The sequence below is a fragment of the Aythya ferina genome (assembly GCF_964211825.1).
Source record: "Aythya ferina genome assembly, chromosome: 13".
Taxonomy (NCBI): domain Eukaryota; kingdom Metazoa; phylum Chordata; class Aves; order Anseriformes; family Anatidae; genus Aythya; species Aythya ferina.
In genome coordinates, this window is record NC_140311.1 from 2,307,991 (window position 1) to 2,320,473 (window position 12,483).

The window sequence follows — 12,483 nt, forward strand, 5'->3', positions numbered from 1 at the left end:
GTTTCCTTCTGCTCTCAGAGTTTTTAAGCTAAAATGTGGAAGAAAAAAATAAAAATAAAACCCAACCTTTTTGGAGACTCCTGACACAGAGGAGGGACACCGCTCCTGTCCCCACAGCCTGCTCAGACCACTGCAGGACATCCATTTTGCTTCTACACAACAGCAGGGTTTACAAGCCAATTACACACTACATGTGTGGTTGTTTTTTGTTTGTTTGTTTGTTTGTTTGTTTTTTCTTTTCTTTGTATCTGTTCTAAATATATCACACCTTAATTTCACTCTGTGTGATAAGGTCCCGGGTCCTTGGTTGCACCAAGAGTGCTGGATTGGTGCTCCTTGGTGACTGCAGACTTCCCAGTGATGGACGGTTCCTGGAAAGGTGATGGAAACGTGGAAAAAGTGCAGTCAGAATGGGAGTGAGCTAGCAGTGAACAAATTCAAGTCTGAAATAACCAAAGCTGGGAGGAAAGGAACCACACCAAACTGCAGAGCGAGCCGTGGGGGACTGTGGACGCGTAGAAGAGCAGCAGAGTAAAGGGCAAAAGAGACCAACAGGGGGTTGTCAAATGAAAAGACAGTTGGCCAATAAGTTACACAAAGACATTTTTAGGATGGTCCCCAAAAGGGAAAGCAGTATTCTGCTTAACTAACCCTTCAGAAACTGCACAGTGTGCCTGGTGACTGAGAAAACAAATGAAGAACACCTACTGCTAATCCTCAGTCAAATAGGCTTACCAACATTTGGATGTGTTACAGAACAAATAACAACCACCCCAGTGGTGCCCTGAACCCACATATAGGATGAAGGGGAAGGGGTTTACCCACCAAGCTGTGGGTCTTGAAAAACTCCAAGTAGTGGTATTGTTTAAGGCAACCACCAATATGAACCCAATCATGCTAGTTTATACCAGCTCTCCGTGTATCGAAACCATACATAGACAAAAATCATACAAATGCAAGCGTCCTTTCCTCTAGAATTCAACTTTTTACTTGCTGGGCATCATGCTTAGTAAATCTCTCGCTAATGTTCAGCTTTCACAGTGGTGATCCTGCTGAATTCTTTAAGGACAGGTATATTGTGGTCAATGAACTTACAAGAAAAGTTTGAGTGCATTAAGAAATGGTAAAACCTTGAAAAACAGTGTTTCACTGAACGGGATCCAACCCCGACACCTCCTCCCTAAAGATGAAGCACGCAGAATGGTAGGGTCATGCTGCCTAAGGACCTGGCGATCCGAGCAACCTCTTAAGGTCTCATCCCACACCTTATAAAACTTCTGTCACCGTGTATTGCTGTATTTGCACATAAACTCTCCTGGGAAAAGAATAAAAACAATGTCTTTTTTTGCCAGTTGTAAATGATGAAGATATCATCCAGGAAGCAAAATACTGAAAAAAATATCTCGTGCTCTCCTGAGCTCCTCAAAGCATGAACTTCCCTGAAGTAGTTTCTGTTCAAAAGCAGCCATGAAAATAAAACATGCAAAATCAGTAAATGGATTATGTCCTAGTATTACCTCAAAGAGATTGCTCAGGAAAATTGAACTATTTTTCCATTTTAAAATCACTTTTGATCTCATAATTGGTAATGAAAACAACAGGTCATTTAAGTAGCAGTTATTACAAGTACACGAAAGGAGTAGAAACAAGACATCAAATATAATGAGGCCATTGCTATTTGTTCTACGTTCTGCTGGAGCACTAACGCTTTTTTATTTGTTTTATAATAGAGTATTAAAAAACTATGCGCATAAAGTATTCTATACGGCAGGGGATTAAAAAAATAGTGTCGGCACAACAGCAGGGTTAGCATTACTTACACAGAAATGCCTGATTTAAAGCTAAGCCCTCTGCCAGCCCCAGCAAGGACTGAGGTATCGAGATGCAGGAGCAGAGGGCATGGAATGAGGCGGCTGTGCGAGGAAAGGCGCGTGCCGAAACGGGCCATCGCAAGCCTTACGTCACGAGTGCTTTATGAAAACCAGACGTCCTGAGAAAGTCAGTCCCCCAAGACTTCACAGCCGTGTAAACCCGGTCGCAGGAATTCAACGTTATTTCTTGGCCCGCACCCGGCGTTTGCCTACTGTGTTGAAATGTCGTGAAATTTCCAATTAAGGCCAGGTTCCCCGGTGCAGCGGCTCCGTGGGTGGCAGCCCAGCCCCGTGATGACAAGCCCCGATTGCCCTTTGGGGCAGCAGAAATGCCTTGGGCTCTGCCAAACCCAGCGAGGAGGAAGAGGGGACCGAGAGGGAGGAAAACAGGAGCACCACAGCCCTCGAGGTGGGAGGTTTCCCAGAGGGCAGCCTCCCCACAAGAAATAAAAGTGAGGAAAACCTTTAATTGGGGCAGGGGATGTTGCGGGAGGGCAGTGAGAATTTTAAAAGGGAAAATAAAATCCCAAAGTCGGAGTTTGTCCAAATGGTTTGTTGAAAACAAGCAAAATTACCACTCCTTCCTATGCTCAAAGGAGAGTATTTGGGCTCAGTTGTATAGAACAAATATTTTTTTCTGAAAACATGTTTTAGGGTCTCTGAGCTCCTTCCACAGAGAAATGCAGGCTGACCATTAATTTTTGCCATCCTTTTCGAGGCTGAAAGCATTAACGTAACGCGTTCCCATAGCAAATCTGCAAATATACTGGCATGAATCAAAGCAATAAAGAGAATACAGCGGGGTCCTAAAACGAAGAGCTGCCGAACTGAGCAGACAAGCTTATGATTAGACAAAAATTGTACTTTCTTAACGGTGCTTAACATCTATGCAATGCATCTGAGCAATATATTGTGCAAACATCTGGTGTTCCAGTGGCAAGATGGATCACGTGGATGTGTGATCAAATATTCCGAGTCTCAGAGCTCTTCCGTCGGAGACGCATGGTCACACAGCAAACGCGCATATTTCTCTTGCTCTCGCTGCTGATCTATTGATTTTGAACTGCTCTGATTCCCCCTGTGTCTGCCTGTAGATGCAGAAGAGATGAAGCAACTGGGAAATCAGCAAAGCAGCAAGCTGAGCAGTACAAATTGGTAAAAATTATTTAATACTGGGAAGCTGATCTACTCACCCCCTGGTAATACTGTCAATTAAGTGTATGAAATTAATATTAATTATCAATAATGAATTGTTTGCAAGTGTAATAATGAATAGAGAAAATAAGAAGAAACACAGCACATTTACGATGCAAAACTGTTGGCTGTCTGTGAATATATCCTCTGAAATCTGTTTTGGTTCCATTAAGAAGTACATTCATAATTATATTTTCTTAGTATTTGAGTTGCAAATCAGCCTAGGCAGATTAGTGAGTGCCATAACACAAACGTATACACTGAAATTCTGTCTGATCCACAAAGTTATATTCATTTAAAAAAAAAAAAAATCAGAAAAAAACCCACAGGGATGCTCAGCAAGAGCAGTCATCTTTGGAAAAGAGGAAACCAGCAGCACTTGGAAAATATTTTAACAAGAGAAGCACACACTGGAATATCACTCCCAGCCCATGCTGATGTGCTGATGCCTATCAACAGATCGCAATAACTTTCTTCTCACATCAGGAAAAAAAAAATCTAAAATGAAAAGGTAACCACATCTACAAGCACAGAAATCTTAATCTCTGATACATAATTTACAATTAGATTTCTTTATTTTTTCTTTTTCTTTTTTTTTTTTTTTTTTAATCCTTTCCTAATTTAATTTCTGCACCCAAATTTGGGGACTTGAAGGTTTCTAGTACAAATTACTGGAGTTCTGCTCTGGGACCATGGGAAGCAGAGTGAGGGTTGGGGATTGCATCTTTTAAGCCCTCAGGCTCTTATTTGTGTAACGCCACGAGGGGCATTACAAGCCAGAGAGTAAAAGCGAATTCCTGCCTGAAACACGAGTTCCCCAGCCCTTTGAGAGGATAAGCACACAGCAAACCTTGGCTTTATCAGTCTCCTCTGTCCCATGTACTGCAATTTCTGTGTTTCTCCAACAGCCTGCAGGAAATGCATTCCCCTTGGCATCATGTCTGCTAGAGGGAACTTTCTCCCTCGCCACTAAAGCTAGTTATTTCGTCAGATCAGATAGTGTATCCCATGCTTTTGTTTTGTTTTGATTCACCCTTTTAAAGAAACTATTACAGAGCATCAAAAGGCGAGCAAGTATTAAAACCAAAGGACATAATTTGTACCCCAAAAATAGGGATGCAAAATGGTTCGGAATGCAGCTGTTCGTAGGGAAGCAGCATGTGCTGGTTCGCACTGAAGCCACGTTGGGAAGCAGAAGCTTCAGACAGAACTCAGTTTGCACATGGAAAGCTGCCACCATCCTTTGAAATTGAGGAAAATAATTCTAAATAGCATAGGTCCTTGGACATTATTATTATTTTTTAATTAATTGATTGTAGTTTTATATCTAAGCCCAAGCCTTCTGCAGCTCACATCGCTCCTCAAGGGGGAGGAAAGTAGATATTCTGCTGGTGTAAATGGTGTAAACTGGAACTTACAGGAACTGGGACCATTTATGCTTAATGAAGGTCTGTTCCAGAGCACTGCTCCAGATCATCTGAATCCCTTCTCTTTCAGTAGAGGGGCTGTCTGAATGTCATTCACGTTGCCCTTTATTTTTATCCATTAGACAAACAAAATGAATGATCACATTTATGCTGCGGACAGAAAGCAGACCCCACAGGCTATATGTTGTGAAAAGAACTCTTTCTACAGAGCAAGATAATGCTTGAAAAGGTGAATGAAAAGATTTCAGTAAGGAGGAAAACGTCCCTGTAAGACCCTTCCTAATTCTGAGCTCTTCAGTAACGTCAGCCTCGCTAATCCATACCTAGCTGTGAGTTCGAATGAAAAATTCATTAACTTTGTGTCCTTTAATTTATTAGGTGTAGCAACACTCCTCATCAGTGGAAGGGCTGAAAGGAGGAGACAATCAGTGCTCTTTTATGCTTTTTTTGCAGATCTATGGGCTCACAAAGGGAAAGGACCCGTTTGTGAGAAATTACGCTCGCCTAATTAGAATAGCTGCTGTTCGCTTCTCGCAGGCGTGCCGAAGCCATCCAAAGGAAAATGTAAAATCTGCCAGCACAGACCTGAATCGGCCATGGCTAAAACCATGCCAGGACCAGACAACAGCGGCGGCACCACGGTGACCATTTCACTCCGCGGTGCTACATGGAAAGGGAACACATTAGGCGCATAGAAAACAAAGTCTTTTATAGAGAAAATTAAAACTGAAATCTGGACTGGCTACGCCGCAGCAGGACTGGATGCTGGTTTGCTTCCACAATGCCAAAAACTGCTCAATGCCTCTTATACTCACACTATGGCCTTCTATAGAGTTTTTCACAGTAACTGCACAGGAAAGCTGAGTTTGGGTGGAGGAAGCGAGAGCAGGAAAGGCAAAGGATTTTTTCTCTCTGAGCGCTGCCTCGCTCCAGGGGCTCAGGGCTCGCATCCTGGCCCCTCTGCTCGGGAACCTGGGGACAACAGACCGCTCCCACCTCTTTCATGGGGCTGGTGTTTCAGTTTTATTCACAGCAACACAATATTTTGTCCTTACATGACCCTCCCCGGTGTCCTTTTCCCTCCCTCTTTGGAAAGGGATAAATAATTATCCTTATTTTGTGCCAGGAAACACAGATAGCGAGTGGGGTGACATGGACTGCAGCCAGGGCAGTGCCAGAAGCAGCGCCCTGCCTCCAGCCTGCCAGAACCAGGACCCATTAACATTAATGCTTAATTAGTGTTTACATTTTCAAAGCAAAATGTAAACACGTATCTGCACCAGCCAATACCAGCTGTGACGGGATAGCGATGTTATCCAAAAGCAATTTCCTCTCCTTTCAAAGGGGGCATCTCCAGTAGGTAGGACCACAAAGCAGGATCTGAATCGCGACATCTCGTATTGTGCGTTCACAAAGCACAGCAGCAGGGTCGTATCACCAGCTACAAAGTATGACCAGCAACTACTTAGACTGACAAATAAAGGCTAAGTAATGTAGTAGGGAAACAAAATACACAAAACAAAATCTCCAAAACCCTTTCAAGGATCCTGCAGCAGTCATATATGATTTCAATTATGGAAATATAAACTGTCTTGATAGCCATATGGATATACTTTTGAAGAAACAAATTATTAATACCAGAATTAATTGTTCTTTGGAACACCAGAAAACTCTGAACAGCTGTAAAAAATGTTCACAATGAAATCTGAGTCTCATTGAGGTTAATCTGGGTTTGAATTTCTTTACAGATATTAAAATGGAGTTCAGCTGAGCTAGAAATCCATGAAATCAGATTGTTTCTCATGCCTCTATCTTGCTCACAAAAGCAATACAGATTCTCTGGCTTTCAGCCCTCCACCCTCAAAACTCCTGCCCTCTTTACCAAAATGCCCAGGACTTCCCCCTTTTGCCATTGGTACCTCCTGGAGGCTGGCTGCCAACACGCCTCGCTCCTTGTGGTCCAAGTTCTCCCACTCCAGGGATCATGTAGATAAGCAGCTGAACGAGAAAGTCACACAGCCAAGGATTTTCTGCTGCAATTACTGAAAAAATAAATCTGCAAATATTCTCTGTCACTGATATTTCTGAAACCTCTGTCACGTGGGTGCTCGTATAGCAACTGTTCACGGCTTTGTGGGGGATGGATGTGATAGATAGGGAAAGGCTACCTTATATCCATCTTTCACCAAGTGCTTTTGTTGTTGTTTTGTTTGTTCTTAAATATTGAAAATTAGGGAAAGTTTAACATCACCAAAAGATGGAGGGGGAAAAAAAAAAAAAAAAAAAACCCTCTCCCTTCTCCCAAGGACACTCCTAGAGGGAAACGTTAGGGGCTGCAGGAGAGCAAATTTCTTGAGCAGCAGAGCTGAAGCAAGGCAATTCTTCTGGAGGGGGAGCTGCACGGTCACCTATACCTCACCAACCATGTGCCATGAGGAAAACCAAACGTACATGTTGATTTTGCCCCATGAACTGAGTCCCTGTGTGTGTGTGTGTAAAATCAGGATTGAGAACCAGGAGGGCCAATGCAGACAAAAAGATAGTCAGCAGTTAATTACTTACATATGGCCATCAGCGCTCACCTACAACATCCATACAGTGATAGGCTACATATATAAGGTGCAGTTTCTTCAAGGAGGGAGACTTAAAAATATCTGACATGGCATCATCTCTGAGGTCGAAGACAGCTATCCCATAGTGTTACCTAAATGGTGCATAACCTAAAACTGTAAAAACTAATCTGGTTGCTTGACAAGAACAAGAGATCATTCAGGCTCAAGTGAGCAGCACAGGAAGAAAACTGGCAAGAGACTATAAGCTATACTAAGAAAAGTAAATAACACAGTAATATCTTTATTCCTTCTTATTGTATGGTGGAATTCAAATTTTGGTACTGTGACAAGGAAACATCTGAAAGCAAAGGCACTGGGGAATACATACGTTGTCACCTCAGCTTACACAGTCAGCTATAGTGACTTTTCTTCAAATGCAGCCATAAATATCTCTACTCTGGAGGAATTTCCCATGCAGTTTAGAACATATTCATGACTTAAATCTATGCCCAGTCTTTCTTTGACTTCTCCCACAGCCTAAACCCTGCTGACCTCTTGGGGCAAGGAGTTCCACATGTTACATGGCACATACATAATTATGTGTTAGCTTCAGAAAATGTCTTGCAATGCCTTCACATGCACTGCCTTTCACATTCCCTGAATTTCATTGTTAAACAAGAGACTAATTAAATAAAATCATTTTAGAAATTCTTACCAGTCATAAGCCTCCTTGGAAGTGAAACGATGGAGCTCAGTTATAGAAGATTTGCCTCCCAAAGACAAGAAACTGGCCACAGGGTCCCCACACCAGTCTGTATCCCCGAAAGCAGGACACTTGAGAGCGAAGGTGTAGAACTGTCTCCTCAGCCAGCGAGGTCACCCTTATCACCAGCTCACGTACCAGTATGTGCCATGGCTCCTGGTAAAGCATAAGTCATGGGAATCACTACGCAAATACCCTATGTATGATTTTCAACAGCACTTGCATTCTTCTCCAAAAAGCTTGTATTGGAATCCAGTTGTGTGATTGTCCCCCAAGTGAGGACAACGTCTGACACGGAGCACGTTTTGTTCTGTCACTGACGTGTGGGAATAACCAGGCTGGCTAAAAAACACAAAGAAAGGATTTGCAAAGGTTTCCTCGGTGAAACACAAAAGAGGTAACAGCTTAGGAGAACGAGACGACACACAAATACAGTCATCTTCCGCCCGTGAGGAAAGCTTCTGAAAACCTACATAGCCGTAGCAAAGCTTTTTGGAGGTTTATTGCTCCTTGCAGATCTCACCAGATTACTGTGGGTCCGATGTCAGTCTTGCTTCCCTATAGAATATAATCTTGTGGATGGCTTTCTCAAATATCATTTATTCTGCAGTGTCCCACAGCCCTGAGGCTGGGCGATAAGTGCGTTGCACAAAGCAGGTCTCGCCCAGAGAGGCAGCACCCGCGCTGCTGCGAGGTGACACCACGGAAGCCGCTCAGTAACGTGGATGTTGTCCCTGCCAGGGACTCCGTGCTTTGGGCGTAACAGCTTCCAGTTACCGGGGGGTGGTGCCATCTGAAGCACTTATCTGCATGCCACATCGAGCTCCAGAGGCAGGTTGTTCGTTTGTGAGGGCACGAAGGTTGAAAATTATTTATTAAGAAACATAACTTTGCAAAAGCTTAGCCAGACACCTTTGATGTTTCTGAAGAGCACTGCCTAAGCTCATTTTTGGAATAAAGTAGCTAGCTCAATGATATCTTCATTTCTTGAAGACAGTTGTTCAGTCTCTTTTCTATACTGTATGTTCCACATTAAGTCATTATCTATGCTGTTCACTCCATTAATTCTGCTAGTTTTATTAGCAAAGTTCTGCTGCCTGGTCCTGTAGCAGTGACAAGCATTTCTAAAAGCTAATCTGACAGATAATGACTCCATTAAGTGTTGAATACTAATTGGTTTACATCAGGGGCCTGAAATTAATTGATGTAAATAAATTAGCACCTGAGCATGCATCACCCCAGCTTTGGATTTTCCTAAATACCAATGATTTTTAAAGCTTGTATCTTCAGCAAAACGCAACGGAATATAAACAGACAGGATGAGTAATTAAAATGTGGCAACAAAATAAGACTATCAAGATGAGCTTAACAAAGATTGTTTACCTATTGATGGAAAGGGTAGTGCCTGCCTGTACAGTCTGTTTACACTGCTCTGACTTGTACAAAAGATACTTTTCTGACAGCTTCCAAGAGATATAATTATCATTACTATTAATAACAGTGAAACTGACCCCACACCATTGCTAAGATTTAGCAAAGTTAGGTGAAGCACAGTGAATGCATGCTATTAATCACAACAAACACCTCCCCCCCTTGAAAGTCAAGCCTTCGATTATTAATTCAGGGAATTAATAAAAGTTATTTTGTTTTAAAAGGATAAAAACTGATTATAGTGGAGATTTGTCACTGGAATGACACAAATAATGAGTAATTTCTAATGCTTCACTGTGCAGAGGCATCGGGGAGCAAGAATGTGTGCTAAGGGCATTTCTAGAGCAGCCAATAGGTTAAAAGACACCAACAAATACGCTCTGCTTTTATAGAGAGATTTACTACATTTATTTTCACCTCTATAAGGAAAATAAAATCCAATATGAAGCAATAAAAACCCGAGAAAATACGCATGTCTTGGGAACGCAGATGCGGTTTGGAGCAGGAAAGTGCATTAAGCTGAGGGTGACACCCGGGCAGTGCCGGGCACCACGTGGGCACACGGCTCCGCCACCCCGGGGGGCTCTCCCCTGCGGTGCCGTCGTGGTGGGGAGTGGGGGGAGAGCCGCTGAGGCTGATCGAGAGACACCCATTAACTTCGGCTTGGGATCAACTTTCTAATTACTCACACAGATTTCAGATTGGATACGCAGATTACTTTACATGCACCAAAGAGCGCTTTGTTTCGACGGCTATCACCACTGCGAAAATATTAGCTGACTTCAAGTTCGCTTGTAAAGGATACAGTCAGAGCTTCTGGGGGCTGCCATCATCTTCCTAAGGGAATTAGGATACGTGAGATTATCAGGAAGAAATCTGCTGAGAAAATTTGTGAGGAACCTGAAGAGAGATCTCTTCAGATATCCAAAAGGCTTTTCTATGATAAGCCACGGCATCCCCACTCCTGCACCTCCACCCCAGCCCCGCCACCCGCCCTCTCCCAAACCGGGAAACCCTCTGGGCAGAGTTTCACCAAGACATTAGGATGTTATCAAGTGCTATCTCACCTGTGCTAAGTGAAGCAGGGGTTGGCTGGCACGTGTGCTTGGGAAGGTCAAGCCAGAAGCATTTGTGTCCCTGCGACGTGAGGTCACCATCACAGCAGCATTGGGGATGTGGCTGGGGCTGGCATCCACTGCACAGCAGCCTACAGGCAAAAGGTTTGTAACAGGTTCCTCACATGCTGACAGAGCCAGAATGCAAGGAGCAGGGGAAAAAAGATCTCTGGAGAGCAGCTGTAACAGAACCAGCCCTTCTCGACTGTGACACCCCTCAAGATTCCTTGTTTCAGAGCTACTAACCACTTTGACTAATAAAGGTAAAAAATGAGAATGTTAATAATTGCAAAGAAATATAGGAATGAGTATCGCCTTTGCCACTTACAATAATACAACTAAAATATAGCTGCGAGTGATTAAGCAGCTTTTAAACGTTGCCTGAAGCTAAATAATAAGTCAGAAACATTTAGTAATATCATGTTTTATGGCACATGCCTCCTTTAGAAGTGTTCACCCGAGAGTGGTGGAAAGCTGCGCAAAGCATTATGCCTCCTGGACAGCACCAGACTCCTGTAAGCATCCAGATACTGGGCCCAAACCATTCCTTTAATTTACACCATTTACATAAACAATGAGCTTTTCCCCACATAATGAAGCAGCAGAGCCCTCCGGATCCGAGGTGATTCCTTGGGCTGGGGAGAGGACAGCCTTGTGCAGGCGTGGGGATGCGCGATGGGGCCCATCCTCTTCTCAGAGCATCGCCAGAGCAGCCCTAACCTGTCCCGGGCACAGATTCTGATTCAGCCACCACCGGAGCAGCGCTGGAAACTAGCCAGGAACCAAACAGTGACAATTAATTACAGAAATAAAACCTGCATGGCTTTCTCCTATTATCAGCATTTAAGCGCAACGGACAACAGAGCTTAAAGCGAGCCGTGTTCTAGAAGTCACCGTACATATGCTTAATGAGAATTCAAAAGACATAATGAATTAGGATTGCCCTGTTGGGCTCTGAGTATTTCTTCATTAAATTCTAATGAAGCAGGAAGAGCGTTATGTTTGCTCACTTGGTGTATTTTTCCCCTTTTTTGGTTATGTTTAGATGCTTTTAGTTGGTCCTCATCATCTTCCTGACAAAGATGCATGCTGAAAGAACATTTTGTTATGAATGGAAGAAATATGAATATTTAAAGACAGAAAAGTCAGCAGCAAAACTCTGTGCAATAATAGCTGAAGAATTTTTGCTGTACCATACAGAACCCATATTGACGGCAATTTGTTTTTGTCTTCAGAAATTATGGGATGAGGTGAAATGTTGTCTAGCGATAAGATTATGGCAAATGATGATGTCATCTCACTCGATTACCATTTTTATGAAAGAAAGGACTAACTCCTGAAAAGAGAGCCAGCACACAGCGGAAGCCTTTTTCCCATCCCTCAATGAGAGGGCTTTGCAGGGACAATTCCAAATGGCTTGTTACAGAACCGATGGCAAGTGTGGTAGCACTGCCAAAAACAGCACAGGAGAAACAGTCCACCTTCCCCTACAGTCAGTAAAACCACTTTTCCCTATTGTTCTGTGCACATAAGCAATCACAAAGTAAGAAACACATTGTAGGTGGCTGGAGCAAAGGGTTTCCATCCATGAGGAAGGTGATTACGGGCTGCAGCTGCACAGGGCAGTGATGGGTCACTGTTTGTTGATGCCTTTAAACATTTGGAGTGTTCCTAAATGTCCTGTCTCCCTTAACAAAGGGCTTCAGAAGTGTTTTGCCAGAGATACAACACTAAAAAAAAAAAAAAAAAAGGAGAAAGGAAAAAAAAAAAAAAAGGAAAGAAAAGAAAAAGAAAATCACTGATAAAATTTTCACTGCTGAGCACAGCTGGTGGATACCTTCCAGTCTTATACTAGCAGTCCTGCTGCTTAGTTTCCTCGCTGGATGATAATGATAAAACATTAAAAGCACCAGCTCCTTCAAGAACTGCTTCAGGCGAGACTGTGGCGCCGCCCGAAGAGCAGCACAGGGCTTGGCCACGCAGAGCCCACAGCGGGCAGCTCCACCTGAACCCCGCCGTCACCGAGCACCTCCCTGTTTGGTGCTCTTCCGAAGGAATTCAAGCAGCAGAGAGGAACAGATGCTCCTGCAGCTTTGGGAACTGTTATCTCTGCATCCCGAGTCACTGAGG

The 12,483-nt window shown here is 43.4% G+C and overlaps 1 long non-coding RNA gene across 1 annotated transcript; it reads right to left on the reverse strand.

Annotated features, from left to right (window-relative positions):
* On the reverse strand, positions 1 to 6,575 carry LOC311443749. Its single transcript, XR_014697446.1, has 3 exons — positions 6,412 to 6,575; positions 269 to 371; positions 1 to 28 (listed from the first exon to the last, which is right to left on the reverse strand). It is a non-coding gene; the product is annotated as an uncharacterized lncRNA (long non-coding RNA).
* Positions 6,576 to 12,483: the final 5,908 nt, after the last annotated feature.